The 18142-nt window shown below is 49.8% G+C and overlaps 1 protein-coding gene across 4 annotated transcripts in view; it reads right to left on the bottom strand.

Annotated features, from left to right (window-relative positions):
- The window catches only part of HPCA (hippocalcin), a 163963-nt gene that overhangs the window by 14222 nt on the left and 131599 nt on the right, over positions 1 to 18142 (bottom strand). The gene's annotated exons all lie outside the window — the stretch shown is intronic.

The following is an 18142-nucleotide window of genomic DNA, read 5'->3' on the forward strand; positions in this document are numbered from 1 at the left end:
GGCAGCTCCAGAAGAAGCAGTTCCAGTCTGTATTTGCTGTGTTCGCCTGGGAAGCCAGCTGCGGTCAACCTGCAGCGACTGACAAGGTTAAGTGTGGTCTGGGTGGGGAGTACAGCAATTACTGTATTCTATTAAAACCCTACCACTCTCATTACCTTACATATCATAGCACACCGATGTCAGCCAGCTAGTAAATAATTTTGCAATCACTGCTGTGCCCCAATTGCAGGTGGTTCTCCATTTACTGCTATATCTCAAATGTAGGTGTTTTTCCCCCACCTGCACTGTGTGCAAGTTCTAGGGGGTCTCTATACTGCTTCTATATTTCAAATGAAGGTGCTTTTCCCTGAACTGCTTTTTTTCCACTTCTAAGTGTTTCTCCAATTGCTGTTTTTTTCTCCAATTCTAGGTGTCGGGCCCTCTAGCACTGTTTCAGTGTTTCCTTACTATGGCTATGTTCCAGTTCTAGGTGTCGGTCCCTCTAGCACTGTGCTTCAGTGTTTCCTTATTACAGCTGTTTCCATGTTATAGGTGTCGTTCCCTCTAGCACTGTGTTTCAGTGTTTCCTTACTATGGCTGTGTTCCAGTTCTAGGTGTCGGGCCCTCTAGCACTGTGCTTCAGTGTTTCCTTACTACAGCTGTGTTCCCGTTCTAGGCGTTGTTCCCTCTAGCACTGTGCTTCAGTGTTTCCTTACTATGGCTGTGTTCCAGTTCTAGGTGTCGTTCCCTCTAGCACTGTGAGCCAGTGTTTCCTTACTACAGCTGTGTTCCAGTTTCGGTCCCTCTAGCACTGTGTTTCAGTGTTTCCTTACTAGGGCTGTGTTCCAGTTCTAGGTGTCGTTCCCTCTAGCACTGTGATTCAGTGTTTCCTTACTACGGCTGTGTTCCAGTTCTAGGTGTCGGGCCCTCTAGCACTGTGCTTACGTGTTTGCTTACTATGGCTGTGTTCCAGATCTAGGTGCCGTTCTCTCTCGCACTGTGCTTCAGTGTTTTCCTTACTACGGCTGTGTTCCAGTTCTAGGTGTCATTCCCTCTAGCACTGTGCTTCAGTGTTTCCTTACTACAGTTGTGTTCCAGTTCTAGGTGTCATTCCCTTTAGCACTGTGCTTCGATGTTTCCTTACTACAGCTGTGTTCCAGTCCTAGATGTCATTCCCTCTAGCACTGTGCTTCAGTGTTTCCTTACTACGGCTGTGTTCCAGTTCTAGGTGTCGTTCCCTCTAGCACTGTGCTTCAGTGTTTCCTTACTACGGCTGTTTTCATGTTCTAGGTGTCGTTCCCTCTCACACTGTGCTTCAGTGTTTCCTTACTATGGCTGCGTTCTAGTACTAGGCGTTGGTCCCTCAAGCACTGTGCTTCAGTGTTTCCTTACTATGGCTGTGTTCCAGTTTTAGGCGTCAGTCCCTTTAGCACTGTGCTTCAGTGTTTCCTTACTACAGTTGTGTTCCAGTTCTAGGTGTCGTTCTCTTAGGTGTCATTCCCTCTAGCACTGTGCTTCAGTGTTTCCTTACTACGGCTGTGTTCCAGTTCTAGGTGTCGTTCCCTCTAGCACTGTGCTTCAATGTTTCCTTACTACAGCTGTGTTCCAGTTTTAGGTGTCAGTCCCTTTAGCACTGTGCTGCTTCAGTGTTTCCTTACTATGTCTGTGTTCCAGTTCTAGGTGTCGTTCCCTCTAGCACTGTGCTTCAGTGTTTCCTTACTACGGCTGTTTTCCCGTTCGAGGTGTCATTCCCGCTTGCAATGTGCTTAAGTGTTTCCTTACTATGGCTGTGTTCCAGTGCTAGGTGTTTTTCCCTCTAGAACTGTGCTTCAGTGTTTCCTTACTACTACTGTTTTCATGTTCTAGGTGTCGTCCCCTCTCGCACTGCACTTCAGTGTTTCCTTACTATGGCTGTGTTCCAGTTCTAGGCGTCAGTCCCTTTAGCACTGTGCTTCAGTGTTTGCTTACGTCTGTGTTTCAGTTCTAGGCGTCGGGCCCAAAAAGCACTGTGCTTCAGTGTTTCCTTACTACAGTTGTGTTCCAGTTCTAGGTGTCGTTCCCTTTAGCACTGTGCTTCAATGTTTCCTTACTACAGCTGTGTTCCAGTCCTAGGTGTCATTCCCTCTAGCACTGTGCTTCAGTGTTTCCTTACTACGGCTGTGTTCCAGTTGTAGGTGTCGTTCCCTCTAGCACTGTGCTTCAGAGTTTCCTTACTACGGCTGTGTTCCAGTTCCAGTTCTAGGTGTTGTTCCCTCTAGCACTGTGCTTCAGTGTTTCCTTACTGCTTTCATGTTCTAGGTGTCGTTCCCTCTCGCACTGTGCTTCAGTGTTTCCTTACTATGGCTGTGTTCCAGTTCTAGGCGTTGGTCCCTCAACCACTGTGCTTCAGTGTTTCCTTACGATGGCTGTTTTCCAGTTTTAGGCATCAGTCCCTTTAGCACTGTGCTTCAGTGTTTCCTTACTATGTCTGTGTTCCAGTTTTAGGTGTCGGGCCCTCTAGCACTGTGCTTCAGTGTTTCCTTTCTACAGTTGTGTTCCAGTTCTAGGTGTCGTTCTCTTAGGTGTCGTTACCTCTAGCACTGTGCTTCAGTGTTTCCTTACTACGGCTGTGTTCGAGTTCTAGGTGTCGTTCCCTCTAGCACTGTGCTTCAATGTTTCCTTACTACGGCTGTGTTCCAGCTCTAGGTGTCGGCCCCTCTAGCAGTGTTTCGGTGTTTCCTTACTACGGCTGTGTTCCAGTTCTAGGTGTTGTTTCCTCTAGCACTGTGCTTTGGTGTTTCCTTACTATGGCTGTGTTCCAGTTGTAGGTGTCGTTCCCTCTAGCACTGTGCTTCAGAGTTTCCTTACTACGGCTGTGTTCCAGTTCAAGGTGTCGTTCCCTCTAGCACTGTGCTTCAGTGTTTCCTTACTACAGCTGTGTTCCAGTTCTAGGTGTCGTTCTCTTAGGTGTCGTTCCCTCTAGCACTGTGCTTCAGTGTTTCCTTACTATGGCTGTGTTCCAGTTCTAGGCATTGGTCCCTCAAGCACTGTGCTTCAGTGTTTCCTTACTATGGCTGTGTTCCAGTTTTAGGCGTCAGTCCCTTTAGCACTGTGCTTCAGTGTTTCCTAACTACAGTTGTGTTCCAGTTCTAGGTGTCGTTCTCTTAGGTGTCGTTCCCTCTAGCACTGTGCTTCAGTGTTTCCTTACTATGGCTGTGTTCCAGTTCTAGGCATTGGTCCCTCAAGCACTGTGCTTCAGTGTTTCCTTACTATGGCTGTGTTCCAGTTTTAGGCGTCAGTCCCTTTAGCACTGTGCTTCAGTGTTTCCTAACTACAGTTGTGTTCCAGTTCTAGGTGTCATTCTCTTAGGTGTCGTTCCCTCTAGCACTGTGCTTCAGTGTTTCCTTACTATGGCTGTGTTCCAGTTCTAGGTGGCGTTCCCTCTAGCACTGTGCTTCAATGTTTCCTTACTACAGCTGTGTTCCAGTTCTAGGTGTCGTTCCCTCTAGCACTGTGCTTCAGTGTTTCCTTACTACGGCTGTTTTCCCGTTCTAGGTGTCATTCCCTCTTGCAATGTGCTAAAGTGTTTCCTTACTATGGCTGTGTTCCACTGCTAGGTGTTGTTCCCTCTAGCACTGTGCTTCAGTGTTTCCTTACTACGGCTGTTTTCCCGTTCTAGGTGTCATTCCCTCTTGCAATGTGCTAAAGTGTTTCCTTAATATGGCTGTGTTCCAGTTCTAGGTGTCAGTCCCTTTAGCACTGTGCTTCAGGGTTTCCTTACTACGTCTGTGTTTCAGTTCTAGGCGTCGGGCCCAAAAAGCACTGTGCTTCAGTGTTTCCTTACTACAGTTGTGTTCCAATTCTAGGTGTCATTCCCTTTAGCACTGTGCTGCAGTGTTTCCTTACTACAGCTGTGTTCCAGTCCTAGGTGTCATTCCCTCTAGCACTGTGCTTCAGAGTTTCCTTACTACGGCTGTGTTCCAGTTCCAGTTCTAGGTGTTGTTCCCTCTAGCACTGTGCTTCAGTGTTTGCTTACTACGGCTGTTTTCCTGTTCTAGGTGTCATTCCCTCTCGCAATGTGCTTCAGCGTTTCCTTACTACGGCTGTGTTCCAGTGCTAGTGTTGTTCCCTCTAGCACTGTGCTTCAGTGTTTCCTTACTACTGCTGTTTTCATGTTCTAGGTGTCGTTCCCTCTCGCACTGTGCTTCGGTGTTTCCTTACTATGGCTGTGTTCCAGTTCTAGGCGTTGGTCCCTCAAGCACTGTGCTTCAGTGTTTCCTTACTATGGCTGTGTTCCAGTTTTAGGCATCAGTCCCTTTAGCAATGTGCTTCAGTGTTTCCTTACTATGTCTGTGTTCCAGTTTTAGGTGTCGGGCCCTCTAGCACTGTTCTTCAGTGTTTCCTTACTACAGTTGTGTTCCAGTTCTAGGTGTCGTTCTCTTAGGTGTCGTTCCCTCTAGCACTGTGCTTCAGTGTTGCCTTACTACGGCTGTGTTCCAGTTCTAGATGTCGTTCCCTCTTGCACTGTGCTTCAATGTCTCCTTACTACGGCTGTGTTCCAGCTCTAGGTGTCGGCCCCTCTAGCAGTGTGTTTCGGTGTTTCCTTACTACGGCTGTCTTGTAGTTCTAGGTGTTGTTTCCTCTAGCACTGTGCTTCGGTGTTTCCTTACTACGGCTGTGTTCCAGTTGTAGGTGTCGTTCCCTCTAGCACTGTGCTTCAGTGTTTCCTTACTACAGCTGTGTTCCAGTTCTAGGTGTCGGTCCTAGCACCTTGCTTCAGTGTTTCCTTACTACGGCTGTGTTCTAGTTCTAGGCATCGGTCCCTCTAGCACTGTGTTTCAGTGTTTCCTTACTATGGCTGTTTTCCAGTTCTATGTGTCGGTCCCTCTAGCACTGTGCTTCAGTGTTTCCTTACTATGGCTGTTTTCCAGTGCTAAGTGTTGTTCCCTCTAGCACTGTGCTTCAGTGTTTCCTTACTATGGATGTTTTCATGTTCTAGGTGTCGTTCCCTCTCGCACTGTGCTTCAGTGTTTCCTTACTATCGCTGTGTTCCAGTTCTAGGTGTTGGTCCCTCTAGCACTGTGCTTCAGTGTTTCCTTACTATGGCTGTGTTCCAGTTCTAGGCGTCAGTCCCTTTAGCACTGGCTTCAGTGTTTCCTTACTACGTCTGTGTTCCAGTTGTAGGTGTCGTTCCCTCTAGCACTGTGCTTCAGAGTTTCCTTACTATCACTGTGTTCCAGTTCTAGGCGTTGGTCCCTCTAGCACTGTGCTTCAGTGTTTCCATACTACAGCTGTGTTTCAGTTCTAGGTCTCAGTCCTAGCACTATGCTTCAGTGTTTCCTTACTACGGCTGTGTTCCAGTTCTAGGCGTCGGTCCCTCTAGCACTGTGTTTTGGTGTTTCCTTTCTATGGCTGTGTTCCAGTTCTAGGCATTGTTCCCTCTAGCACTGTGCTTCAATGTTTCCTTACTATGGCTGTGTTCCAGTTCTAGGCATTGTTCCCTCTAGCACTGTGCTTCAGTGTTTCCTTACTACGCTGTGTTCCAGTTGTAGGTGTCATTCCCTCTAGCAGTGTGTTTCAGTGTTTCCTTACTACGGCTGTGTTCCAGTTCTAGGTGTTGTTTCCTCTAGCACTGTGCTTCGGTGTTTCCTTACTACGGCTGTGTTCCAGTTCCAGTTCTAGGTGTCATTCCCTCTAGCATTGTGCTTCAGTGTTTCTTTACTATAGCTGTGTTCCAGTTCTAGGTGTCGGTCCTAGCACTATGCTTCAGTGTTTCCTTACTATGGCTGTGTTCCAGTTCTAGGCGTCGGTCCCTCTAGACCTGTGTTTTGGTGTTTCCTTACTATGGCTGTGTTCCAGTTCTAGGCGTCGTTCCCTCTAGCACTGTATTTCAGTGTTTCCTTACTATGGCTGCGTTCCAGTTCTAGGTGTCAGGCCCTCTAGCACTGTGCTTCAGTGTTTCCTTACTACGTATGTGTTCCAGTTCTAGGCGTCATTCCCTCTAGCACTGTGCTTCAGTGTTTCCTTACTACGGCTGTGTTCCAGTTTTGGTCCCTCTAGCACTGTGCTTCAGTGTTTTCTTACTACGGCTGTGTTCCAGTTCTAGGCGTTGGTCCCTCAAGCACTGTGCTTCAGTGTTTCCTTACTATGGCTGTGTACCAGTTCTAGGCATCAGTCCCTTTAGCACTGTGCTTCAGTGTTTCCTTACTATGCCTGTGTTCCAGTTCTAGGCATCAATCCCTCTAGCACTGTGTTTCGGTGTTTCCTTACTATGGCTGTTTTCCAGTTCTAGGTGTTGGTCCCTCTAGCACTGTGCTTCAGTGTTTCCTTACTACGGCTGTTTTCCCGTTCTAGCTGTCATTCCCTCTTGCAATGTGATTCAGTGTTTCCTTACTACGGCTGTGTTCCAGTGCTAGGTGTTGTTCCCTCTAGCACTGTGCTTCAATGTTTCCTTACTATGGCTGTGTTCCAGTTCTAGGTGCTTCCGCTCCAGCACGGTATATCCTAGTTGTAGGTGTTCCCATGTTGCTCCTGTGTTTCAAGTCTCAGTGTTCGTCCCTGGGCTGCTTTATTCCACTTCTAGGTGCTTCCCCAATTGCTGTTTCTTTTTCCTGTGGGATCAGCAGGGTAGGAAAGGGTACTGCCACTAACCATCCCTACTAATAACCTCACCCTTCTGCATACACTTCTCAAACTCTGAACTAAACACAACCATACCTCTACAGCACAACAAACCGCACAAACCTCAATACACCACAACGATGAAACAAACCACCCATAGCCTCGCCCAACAGCACATGGCGGCTACAAACCAAAAAACACACCTTTGCTCTGTGAACGGAGTGAACCAAACTGAAGCTGCCAACAGCACGTCACAGCTGCTTTCTCCCGCTCAGTCCTAATTTAGCCCTCAGCCCCCCTCAGACAGAGCACCAAGAGATGACGCAGGCGGCAACAGTGCGCAGCATAAGAACCTTTACCATAACATAACATGAAGAGAAGCCAAATTGGCGGCCTTAGTGTACCTCTGAAATGTCGCAAACACGATCTCCGTCGCAAGTGCCATGCGCAACAGATTGAAGAGGATAACAACCCTGGTTACTATTGCACCAGTCCAATAGGCAACCCAGGCAACTCCCTGCAAAGGCCTAGCCCCTACATACCCAAGAACAAGCAGTGACAAAACCAGCCGCTTTGGGTTTTGTGCAAGAGATTTTTTGTATGTGTTATCCACACATTGACACCAAATACTCGACCACTCGCACCATTGCCAGGAAACACTATCAAGTACCCAACCACTCGCATCATTCCCAGAAACCACTATCAAGTACCCAACCGCTCACACCATTGCCAGGAACCACTATCAAGTGCCCAACTGCTCGCACCATTCCCAGGAACCACTATCAAGTGCCCAACTGCTCGCACCATTGCCAGTAACGACTATCAAGTGTTCAACCACGTGCACCATTCCCAGAAACCACTATTAAGTGCCCAACCACTCGCACCATTCCCAGAAACCACTATCAAGTACCCAACCACTCACATCATTCCCAGAAACCACTATCAAGTGCCCAACCGCTCACACCATTGCCAGGAACCACTATCAAGTGCCCAACCGCTTGCACCATTGCCAGGAACCACTATCAAGTGCCCAACCGCTAACACCATTGCCAGGAACCACTATCAAGTGCCCAACTGCTCGCACCATTCCCAGGAACCACTATCAAGTGCCCAACTGCTCGCACCATTGCCAGTAACGACTATCAAGTGCTCAACCACGTGCACCATTCCCAGAAACCACTATTAAGTGCCCAACCACTCGCACCATTGCCATGAACCACTATCAAGTGCCCAACCACTCGCACCATTCCCAGAAACCACTATCAAGTGCCCAACCGCTCACACCATTGCCAGGAACCACTATCAAGTGCCCAACCGCTCGCACCATTGCCATGAACCACTATGCCAGAGGGGTCCAGATGAACTGGCTGACAATGACTAGGCCCTGGGAAGCTGCTGTTCCCCACTCCCCATCAGACTCTGTGTGAAGGCAGCGAGGTGGCGGGCAGGGGAGAGCCCCCGTAACTGCTCTTCCCCACTCCCCAGCCGGCTCTGTGTGAAGCCAGCGAGGTAGCGGGTAGGGGAGAGCACCCAGTAGCTGCTCTTGCCCACTCCCCATCAGGCTCTGTGTGAAGCCAGCAAGGTGGCGGGTAGGGGAGAGCACCCAGTAGCTGCTCTTCTCCACTCCCCAGCCCGTTCTGTGTGGTGGCAGGCAGGGGAGAGCCCCTGTAGCTGCTCTTCCCCACTCCCCAGCCGGCTCTGTGTGAAGCCAGCGAGGTAGCGGGTAGGGGAGAGCACCCAGTAGCTGCTCTTGCCCACTCCCCAGCCGGCTCTGTGTGAAGCCAGCAAGGTGGCGGGTAGGGGAGAGCACCCAGTAGCTGCTCTTCCCCACTCCCCAGCCGGCTCTGTGTGAAGCCAGCGAGGTAGCGGGTAGGGGAGAGCACCCAGTAGCTGCTCTTGCCCACTCCCCAGCCGGCTCTGTGTGAAGCCAGCGAGATGGCGGTCACGAGAGAGCCCCCGTAGCTGCTCTTCCCCACTGCCCAGCCGGCTGTGTGTGAAGCGCTGCTCTTCCCCACTGCCCAGACGGCTCTGTGTGAAGCCAGCGAGGTGGCGGGTAGGGGAGAGCACCCAGTAGCTGCTCTTCCCCACTCCCCATCAGGCTCTGTGTGAAGCCAGCGAGGGGGCGGGTAGGGGAGAGCACCAAGTAGCTGCTCTTCCCCACTCCCCAGCCCGCTCTGTGTGAAGGCAGCGAGGTGGCGGGCAGGGGAGAGCCCCCGTAGCTGCTCTTCCCCACTCCGCGCCAGGCTCTGTGTGAAGCCAGCGAGGTGGTGGGCCGGGGAGAGCCCCCGTAGATGCACTTCCCTACTCCCCAGCTGGCTCTGTGTGAAGCCAGCGAGGTGGCGGGCAGGGGAGAACCCCCGTGGCTGCTCTTCCCCACTCCCCAGCCCACTCTGTGTGAAGTCAGCAAGGTGGCGGGCAGGGGAGAGGCCACGTAGCTGCTCTTCCCCACTCCCCAGCCGGCTCTGTGTGAAGTGCTGCTCTTCCCCAATCCCCAGCCCGCTCTGTGTGAAGCCAGCGAGGTGGTGGGCAGGGGAGAGCCCCTTGTAGCTGCACTTCCTCACTCCCCAGCTGGATCTGTGTGAAGCCAGCGAAGTGGCGGGCAGGGGAGAGCCCCCATGGCTGCTCTTCCCCACTCCCCAGCCGGCTCTGTGTGGAGCCAGCGAGGTGGCAGGTACGTTCATGCATACCACTCAGGCACACTGAAACCAGTTTGTGGATTGGAGTCAGACAGACCCAGTTCACATCCTGCCAGCAAACACACACAGCCCTCTAGTAGCCCGACAAAAGCTCGATGTAACACCCCTCTCAGGACTGGACTCGGGTCAGGTAAGCAATTTTCGGACGGTGGTCACTGCGCACTGCGACGCAAAAGTACTCAGCTGCCGCGGTCAGACTTTCCCTTGTGTCTCTGGTCCCCTTGATGCTAGGACGCCAATATTTTGCAGGAGGTAGTCTTGTAAGGCCAGCTGAGGATCCCACAAGTTTCAGGCCGAAACTCAGTAAGGTGACACCGGCAGCACGGTAGCCCAAAAACAAAGCTGGTAGCCACAGGACGGTTCCAGGGCACTTCCGAAGGCTTCCTTTGGCATGGCACTGAGCAGACGTCTTGTGAGCTGCTAGCGGGTGGAATATTCCAGAAGGGTACAAGTATGCTAACCAATTATAGAGGGTCACATATCAAAGAGCCCTATAGCTTGAGACCCAATAAATCGTCGTATATTTTGTGGCGATGAAGATGACTTGCACTAGAGGAGGGCTTAGTTGCCTGAAGCTAATGTTGGAAATTATAGGGTTCAAGGTAATGGGAAGGGACGTTACAGGAGATGCTATCACGGGATAATTCCTACAGCATGCAGAACCATTTTGTGCATGTCCCCAGTGTTCTTACCCAACACCCTTGAAATGTCAGTGAACACCACATACTTAAAGGAGTTCACCCTTTAATCTCAAAACATATTGGGGTTACCTTTTTTGTTGGTGCTGCTTGTGACTCTTGAAAGACCCCTTAACTCCAACCCACCTCCTCCATATCCACAGGGCCCTGCTGCAGTGCATGGAAATGGGGAGGTGATACGGTCAGGATAGTGAGGGAGACAAGTAGAGACAGGGCAGGTAACATGAACCCCGATGCGACAGGAGAGTGCAGAATGAAGGAGGCCAGAATTGCGAGGGAGAGCTTGAGAGGGAGGGAAGATCGGAAATAAAGTGATTGAACAGAGCCAGGTGAGGGTGAATGGGTACAGAGAATGAACAAGGGCAGGAGAACGGGGCAATAGTTAATAAGGCACAAGAATGAGAGGAAATGCAGGGTGCAGGGAAATAGAGAGCAGGGGGCTCAGGAGTGTAAGGAGAATGGGAATAATGGAGGTCTAAAGAGTCGGGGAGAAATGAAGAGTGAGGGAGGGCGGCAGAGAAGAGAGGCACGTGAGCGAGGAACGGGCAGTGGAAGGACTGCAATGCAAAGGCAACTGGTGAGACTTGGCTAAAACAAGGGAGGGAAAAACAGAGTGTAGGAAGGCAGGTGAGGATGATAATATCAGCAACGCGTTGAAGAGAGCGGTACCTTTATAACAAAGAACCGTTGGCATAAATGCAGAAAGAAAAGGCGAGCAGAGGATTAAGGGAATCGAGCAAGAACAGAGGATGACAGTGTTCAAAAAGAGCAGGAAAGAGTGGGATAGTAGAGAGGAAATTTCTAGTAAGAAAAAAGGAGGGCAAAAAAACAGCTGTATGGGAGAAAATGGAAGTAGGAGGGGAAGGAGTAAAAGGGGCGTATATTTGTGATGCGAGGTGGGTAGGTTCTTGACATCACTGCCCAGCTATACGCAGTCACAGCTGCAATAGAAAAATGTGGAGGGAAACAATTAAAATGCAGCTTCTTAGATAAGAATGTATGCTCCACCAGCACCCCCAGTTTCAGCTTTGTGTCAACCTGATTTCAGTAAAACCGATTAGAAGTTGATGATCCAGACACGGGTGCCTGCGTAAGGACTGTTGTCCCTTCGAAGATGCGATTGTTGGGTGATAGTAAATGGGAGGGGAGTATAACGCTGTGTACAATAATGGCTCAAGCAGATTACCTCATATTGAATTCTCCTTCACTATGAATACCTTTATTTATAAAAAGTGATTGTGTTTAGGTCCATATTCCTTTGCAGGCTGCTACTGCAATTATGTGTTCAAGGTGGTGAAAATAAAGCTATACATTTATTTTGGCTTGTCCTATTTCTATAACAATGTATGTAACATCAGGTTGGTTTCTTATGTGATTTGTGTACTTTTCAAGACCCAAACCTTAAAATGTATGTATGTGACCTGTAGCTGGGAAGATATATAGTCAGGTGCTTTGATCACATTCCTTTGTGAGCTCACTCCCTACCCATCCCCAGCACCTTTCTTATAACCGCTACATTCGTCCCCTTTGTACAGCGCTCAGATCCCACTTTATAAACCTCTTGCATGCAACACAGTTGTCAGAGACACAGAGAGTAGCACAACATGCGCACTCCGAGAATCAAGCTGCGGCTTCCTGAGGCTGTGGAACATGAGACTAGGAGAACAAGCAACCAGAAAGCATCTCCTGAAAACCAGAGACCTTGTGGGAAGACGTGGCAAGTACGGCTTTCAGTTTCTGTTCCCACGCAGAGTCGTAATACCCCGAGGAACTCGTCCCCAAAGAGGTCTCGTAGTTATAAAGAGGGCTTGAGTGCGTATGAATCGGGAACCTTAGAAACGCAGGCAGTACCACAGGATCGGACGCAAGAAACAGTCTCTTAAAGCATTAAAAAGGAGCTCAGGCAGGGAGGAGAATGAGACTCACACATACACACGCCTCTGGCTAGGCTTAAAAGGCTGAGATTACTCTCCAAAGCATCCCTGTGCCCCCTGCGCCTTTCTCCAGAGAACCTGTGTGCTACGGTACTGCAGTAACAGGTGTTAAATGTTAAAGGCACACTATCATCAACGGAGCTGGTCCCCAGGCACTCTGGCGGATCTGTAAACAAGAAGGCGGGCAGAGTTGGGTTAGTTGGGAGAAGAATGAGTAGGAGAGTGAGAAAGGTGGTGTGCTTTTGGCGGCTTCAGTATGGTATACACCGTGCGCTGAGCTTTGGTGTAAATAATGGACCGGGGCGAGACCTTGTGTTTTGTTGGTGCTGTTTATGTGTTGTTGGTTTATTGTTGAAGTGGTGTGGTAAAGTGCGTGCAGTTTGCTGGGCGAGAGTTGGTTGTGTGAATTGTTCGGGTGAGTTAGGTATGCAGAGATTTGAAGGTAGGGTTAGTGGGTGAGAATCCTGGTTGTGGCACATCTTGTTTGATTTAATTTGTATTACTATGGGTGGGATATGTTGTTACTGACCTTTCTTGACCGTCTGATTGTTGTGGGTGTCAGCGCGGCGCATTCCCCGCTGTATTCGACTGAACTTTGTATAATGTGATTGAGTGTGTCTATTTTCCTCCTTAGGTGTCGGGCTGGCGGATGGGTGGGCCCTATTCCGTGCTATCAATGTGAAATAGGTCTGTTGGAGCTTGGGTGTGGTACAGGGCCAGGATGCTATTGATGAATTGTCCAAGTGCTTCCGTCTTGGTCAGCCTAAGTATTCAGTCTTTAGTGTCCTCCTCTCATGGCTATCTCTCATTATGTGGTTTGGTATGTCGTGGAGTGTCTTCCTTGGATTCTGTTTGTAGTCAATTACTTGGTGGGAACCGGGATCGGTATCTTCATTTATCGTTGTTTTAGCGGCGTGTGATCCCTGTGGGTGGTCTTCTAGTTACGCAGTGAAGAGCCAGGATTTGAACAGTTTCCTGAATACTAGGTGGTTTCCTGTGTTCTGTATATTCTTTGGTAGGTCGTTCCAGGTTTTCGGTGCCTGGTGAGAGAAAGAGGATCCTCAGAGTTTCCTTTTGTTGTAGGGTTTTGGTTCTAGGCGGATGTCAATGCTTGATCTCAGTGTTCTTGTTGGGAGGAGTAGGCGCAATTTATCTCTCAGGAATTCTGCGCCTTGGTTGTGTATTGCTCTGTGCGTGATGCACATTGATTTGAATTTTATTTGTTGTTTTATTGGTAGGCAATGTAGTGTTTTTAGCGCAGCTGTGATGTGTTCTCTTTGGGGTAGCTTGAGAAGGAGTCTGGCTGCTGCATTTTGTATGTGTTGTAGTTTTTTTAGAAGTTTTTTTAGAAGTCGCTCAGGCATACCTAGGTATAGGCTATTTGCGTAATCTACTCCCTACATAGGGATTGCTACAGCAAAGGAAGCAGAAAGTCTTCACCGGTGAAGAAGCGGAGTGGCGAGGCCGTGTTTTAGCGACCAGGGACACTGTAGGAACTACATACGAGCCGTGGGAAAGCGGGAGGTGTTTTCGCTCCTCTCACGATCAGCGCTCCTCTGAGGTCTAGCACAAGGGTGCTGGGGGTATCTGTGCTTGGCTTCCCCCGGCAAGAACGGCACTCCTCCAGCAAGGGCAGGCGGGGCGCAGACAATAATGGTTGGGGGAGCTTTGGAGTAGAGTGGACTTGGTTGGAAAATGGGGGAAGCAATGTAGAGATGGGGCAGTCGGCTGGGGGCCGCACATGGAGAACAGTTTTACAAAGTGTGGTTTTGCAGTGATGACAAATATACAGGGTTTAGTAATGTTGTGATAATAAACCTACAGCCTTTTTATGCCAACAAAGGAACAAATATCTCCATCTGCCCTTTTTTTCTGACATAAGGGGAGGTAAGGGTAGCAAAGGGTAAGCGCTTTGCTGTTGGTATATCTATGGACAAGTGCCCAGGTCATGGGCGTGGGATCCCCTCCCACATCTAATCAAAAAAATAAGGGAGGTTGGCCATTGTTGATGAAAAAGTGTTGACCAAATGTATAGTGGCCAGACTGAGAAGCCGCGCAGTGGGGCTGAATGGCTCAAAAATGAAATGCCTACTATATGCAGACGACTAAATAAAGAAGCCCAGGCAAGCACCCCTCAAATACAGACCCAGCGCCCAAAGGATGGAGACCACTCAATAGACCTCAAACAAAAAACATAGGGATGAGACAACTACCCCAGCATACACAGACACGCGGGACACACATGTCCCCACATTTAACGAGACTAAGGAAGACCCTGCGAGTTCACCTGGAAAAGCACAGCCCTGCTCCACCCGTGGACAACGACCAGAATGAGCAGAGATACAACGGAAGACCAGGCCAACAAGCAATATGGACCTTTAGAAAAACAGCTGGAAAACAAAATGAACTCCACTGAAGAGAATGGAACATGTATGTGTAGATTTACTTACTTTGCCAATATTAGTGTAACATGTCACGCCAATAAAGGTACCCGGCATTGTATTGTCCCCCATGGCCTCTGCACAGGGTGTCTTCCTACGTTTCATGCCATGGGGGCATCACTGCAACACAGGGGGATGCCCTCTAGAGGCTAAAAGGGGGATACCTTCCACTGGCACAAAGGGAGAGGCGCTGCCTTGGCAGCTCCATAGGGTCTCACCCCGATGTCTTCCAGGGGGAGGTATCGCCTCGTGGCGTCTTCATAGGGTCTCCCCGTTTGCTGCCGGGGTACTGTCCCTTCCCCCACAAGCCATCTCTTCACAGCCCCCACCCCACCCCGCCCTGCGTTGCAGTGGTAGGGGTCCTCCAAGGCATCTCTTCACAGCTCCCCCCCCTGTGCTGCAGTGGTGGTTGTCCTCCAAGGCATCTCCTCATAGCCCCCCCCTCGTGTTGCAGTGGTAGGAGTCCTCCAAGGCATCTCTTCACAGCCCCCCCTGCGTGTTGCAGTGGTAGGAGTCCTCCAAAGCATCTCTTCACAGCCCCCCCCATTGTGTTACTGTGGTAGATTTCCTCCAAGGCATCTCCTCACAGCCCCCCCCCCCGCGTGTTGCAGTGGTAGGAGTCCTCCAAGGCACCTCTTCACAGCCCCCCCACCCGTGTTGCAGTGGTAGGAGTCCTCCAAGGCATCTCTTCACAGCCCCCCCCCCCGTGTTGCAGTGGTAGGAGTCGTCCAAGGCATCTCTTCACAGCTCCCCCCCTGTGTTGCAGTGGTAGGAGTCCTCCAAGGCATCTCTTCACAGCCCCCCCCCCATTGTGTTACTGCGGTAGATGTGCTTCAAGGCATCTCTTCACAGCCCCCCACTGTTAGTGTGGTAGGTGTCCTTCAAGGCATCTGTTCACAGGGCCCCCCTGTGCTGCAGTGAGAGGTGTCCTGAGATTGTACTGCGGATGATCAAGGGTTCTATGGGGGCGGGGGTGAGGGGGCAGTAACCGACTCACCTCCCACTCGACTGCTGGATTACCCCATCTCACTCAGTCAATCCTCACTGAGAGGTGCTATGAGAGCTCGAGTGCAAGCCCTGTCCACAGGGGACTGACAGAGCACCAGCAAAGCTCTGCTAAAGGCAGCCATGTTCCAGCTGGCCAGAGTGCACGAACATGCATTGCACATGTCTGCAAACAGGGCCGGTCTGGGCCATAAAACTGTCTCGGGCACCAATGACAAGTGGCCCACAGTTGCAAATGGCAATACATTCCGTTTGTGACACTGTTTGAATAGTACCCAAGGGGGAGTTTTTTGATAGTGCGAACTGTGCTTTTTAAAGAATATTTATTCAGCAACACTGGTAAAAACTACTAGTCGCAGAGTCAATTAACTCATCAAACTGGCACACATTGGCCAAAAAAGTGGGCCACTTTCACCCCAAAAAATGGGGCACGTCAGCATTTTGTGTTTTTAATTCGACCATGGGCCAATTGCCCTATAGTCCAGTCCGAGCCTGTCTGCAAAATTACCCAAATACAACGTAGATACAACGTATAATAACAGATCACTACTGGGCTTCAGCTTTTCTATAAATTAAAAAAAAATGAAAAAATCTAGGCACTTTCATTGAGGGATCTGCGGTGAAATTCTGTATTGCTTGGAGATCAGGTGCCTAACGTCATATTTGATTATGGGGTTTGGCTTGCTAGCTGCAATTAACCGATTGCCTTTCAGACAAATGTGTTTTTGCCCGCAGAAATGGTGGTCTTGGACCTCCCAGGGACCAATTCAAAGGTGTGTGTAAAATTAGGAAAAAAAAGTGTTCTTCCATGAAAGAACAACACTTTTCCTAAAAGCACCATATTGTGTGAAAGAAAGAATGAGGCATACTGGCAGCAAAGCCTGCGTCACTCTTGTGTTTCCTTGATTTACGGCCTGGCCTCTGCCCTTCTGACCGTCACCAATGTGAGGCCGAAACTGCAAGGGCATTCTCCTTGCAGAGCCCTACTTTTACATGAAGGAAGAACACTTTCCCTAAAAGCACCATATCATAGGTTTTGTGATGTGCTTGTCTCTGCATGTGAAAGCTGGTGATGTCATGTGGAGTGTTGCCTTGTGAATGTCGGAATGTTTACCCAAGGATTCCACACCCAGCCAGTTAGAGCTCCCCAGCCTGGGTGATGGGAGCCAGTGTTATGTCCTGGCCACTTATGTATATAACTTCATGTAACTGTGACTTAAGTACTTGTAATACACATATAAGTAATCCCAAGAAGCCTGGAAGTCACTTTACAACAATAGGAAAGAAAGAATGAGGCATACTGGCAGCTCTTGTGCTCTCTTGCACATCTTTGATGTACAGCCTGGCCAGCATCCTTGTGACCGCCTGCAATGCAAGGCATAAACTGCGGGGGCATTCTCCTTGCAGACCCCAAAAGGACCTGACATACATCATCACCTGTGAGGTGTCGTTAGCATCTCCTGCACAAGTCTTCCCTGTTTAAGCAAGGCATCTGCTGGATAGCAGCACCACTTTTCTGATTTACTGAAGGCTCAAGGACACTTTCATCAATGAGAAAAGTATCAGGCAATTTGGGAATGCTCACATGACACTGGTGAATGCACTTCCCCCACAACAATAGATTGTATCCGCTTGTTCAGATGCTGGAACGGGGGGCATCTCCCCTCCAGGCCTTCCACCCACCTCAGAAGGGTGCCGCCGGAAGCTGGAGGGGAGGATGTTGGCTTTCCACACTACTTTTCCAAAGAGCTGAGAATCAGGCCCTCAGTGCAGCTGAATAGCTGTGATTAACCCATTACCGTCCAGACAACAGCTTTTACGGGTAGTAATGACTCAAATTGCCTAAATTCAGGTACACAGAATGCGTTGATGGTCATGGTACTGGCTGATGTGTACCCCACCCAAAAGCCAAAAAAGTGTCAAACACACACACACACACTTTTTATAACAATAGTCCATGATTTTAGCTAAAAGCTCTGTAAAGAAACCAATGCTAGTAAACACATTTTTTAAAAACACAACAGTGTATTCTCTTTTACACCTCTAAGGTCCAAAAACTAAAAAGCTACAACTAAAGCCTTTGAAGGGCAACGCAATAATAGCATTTAAAAAACGCCTTTGCCAATAAGGTCGACATAAAAATCATACTAGGCAGAAAGTGGAAAGAGTTTACAGTTAAAAATATATATGATGTCATGTTGACAGCTGTGTTCCGGGGCAGGAAGGCGGAACGGGAGGCAGGGAGGGTGGGAAGGGCCGGGGTCAGTGCGTGCTGGGAAATGAAGAAATAAAGACGTGCGATACGAGCGCTTCGGCTCCGTCTCATTTCTTGTTGCGTTGTGCGGCACTCCAGCCACACCGGGCCGTTCCTCACCGAGGGCCAGTCTCTACACTGGCGACGAGGTCGCGCAGGGTGCGCACACGGACCTGGGCCGCAGCGGTGGGCTGTATCACGGCAGGGAGCAGCGGGTAAAAGTTCGCCCAGGCCGCGGCAGTGACGGCGGTGCCCCGCCCAGCAAATGAAAAGAAAATGATGATAAAAAGGCACTCCGGAGGTCGGGGAGGACCGGGCCATGGCGGTGTGGAAACGGTGCAGGACAGTGAGTGGATGAAGGAGAGAGAGTGAGAGAGAGGTGTGGAATGGTGCTCGTGCCTCGTGGCAGCCATCCCCTGCCACACCTCTTCCCCTTAAGCCCTCAGGCAGCCACTGGGAACACTTGCGGTGCTCATGTCTTATCGGGCGGCCGTGTGAAAGATTTGGCTAAACTACAGTGAATTTAGAGGGCCAG

The sequence above is a fragment of the Ambystoma mexicanum genome, chromosome 11, assembly GCF_040938575.1.
Source record: "Ambystoma mexicanum isolate Mex_15411 chromosome 11, UKY_AmexF1_1, whole genome shotgun sequence".
Lineage (NCBI taxonomy): Eukaryota > Metazoa > Chordata > Amphibia > Caudata > Ambystomatidae > Ambystoma > Ambystoma mexicanum.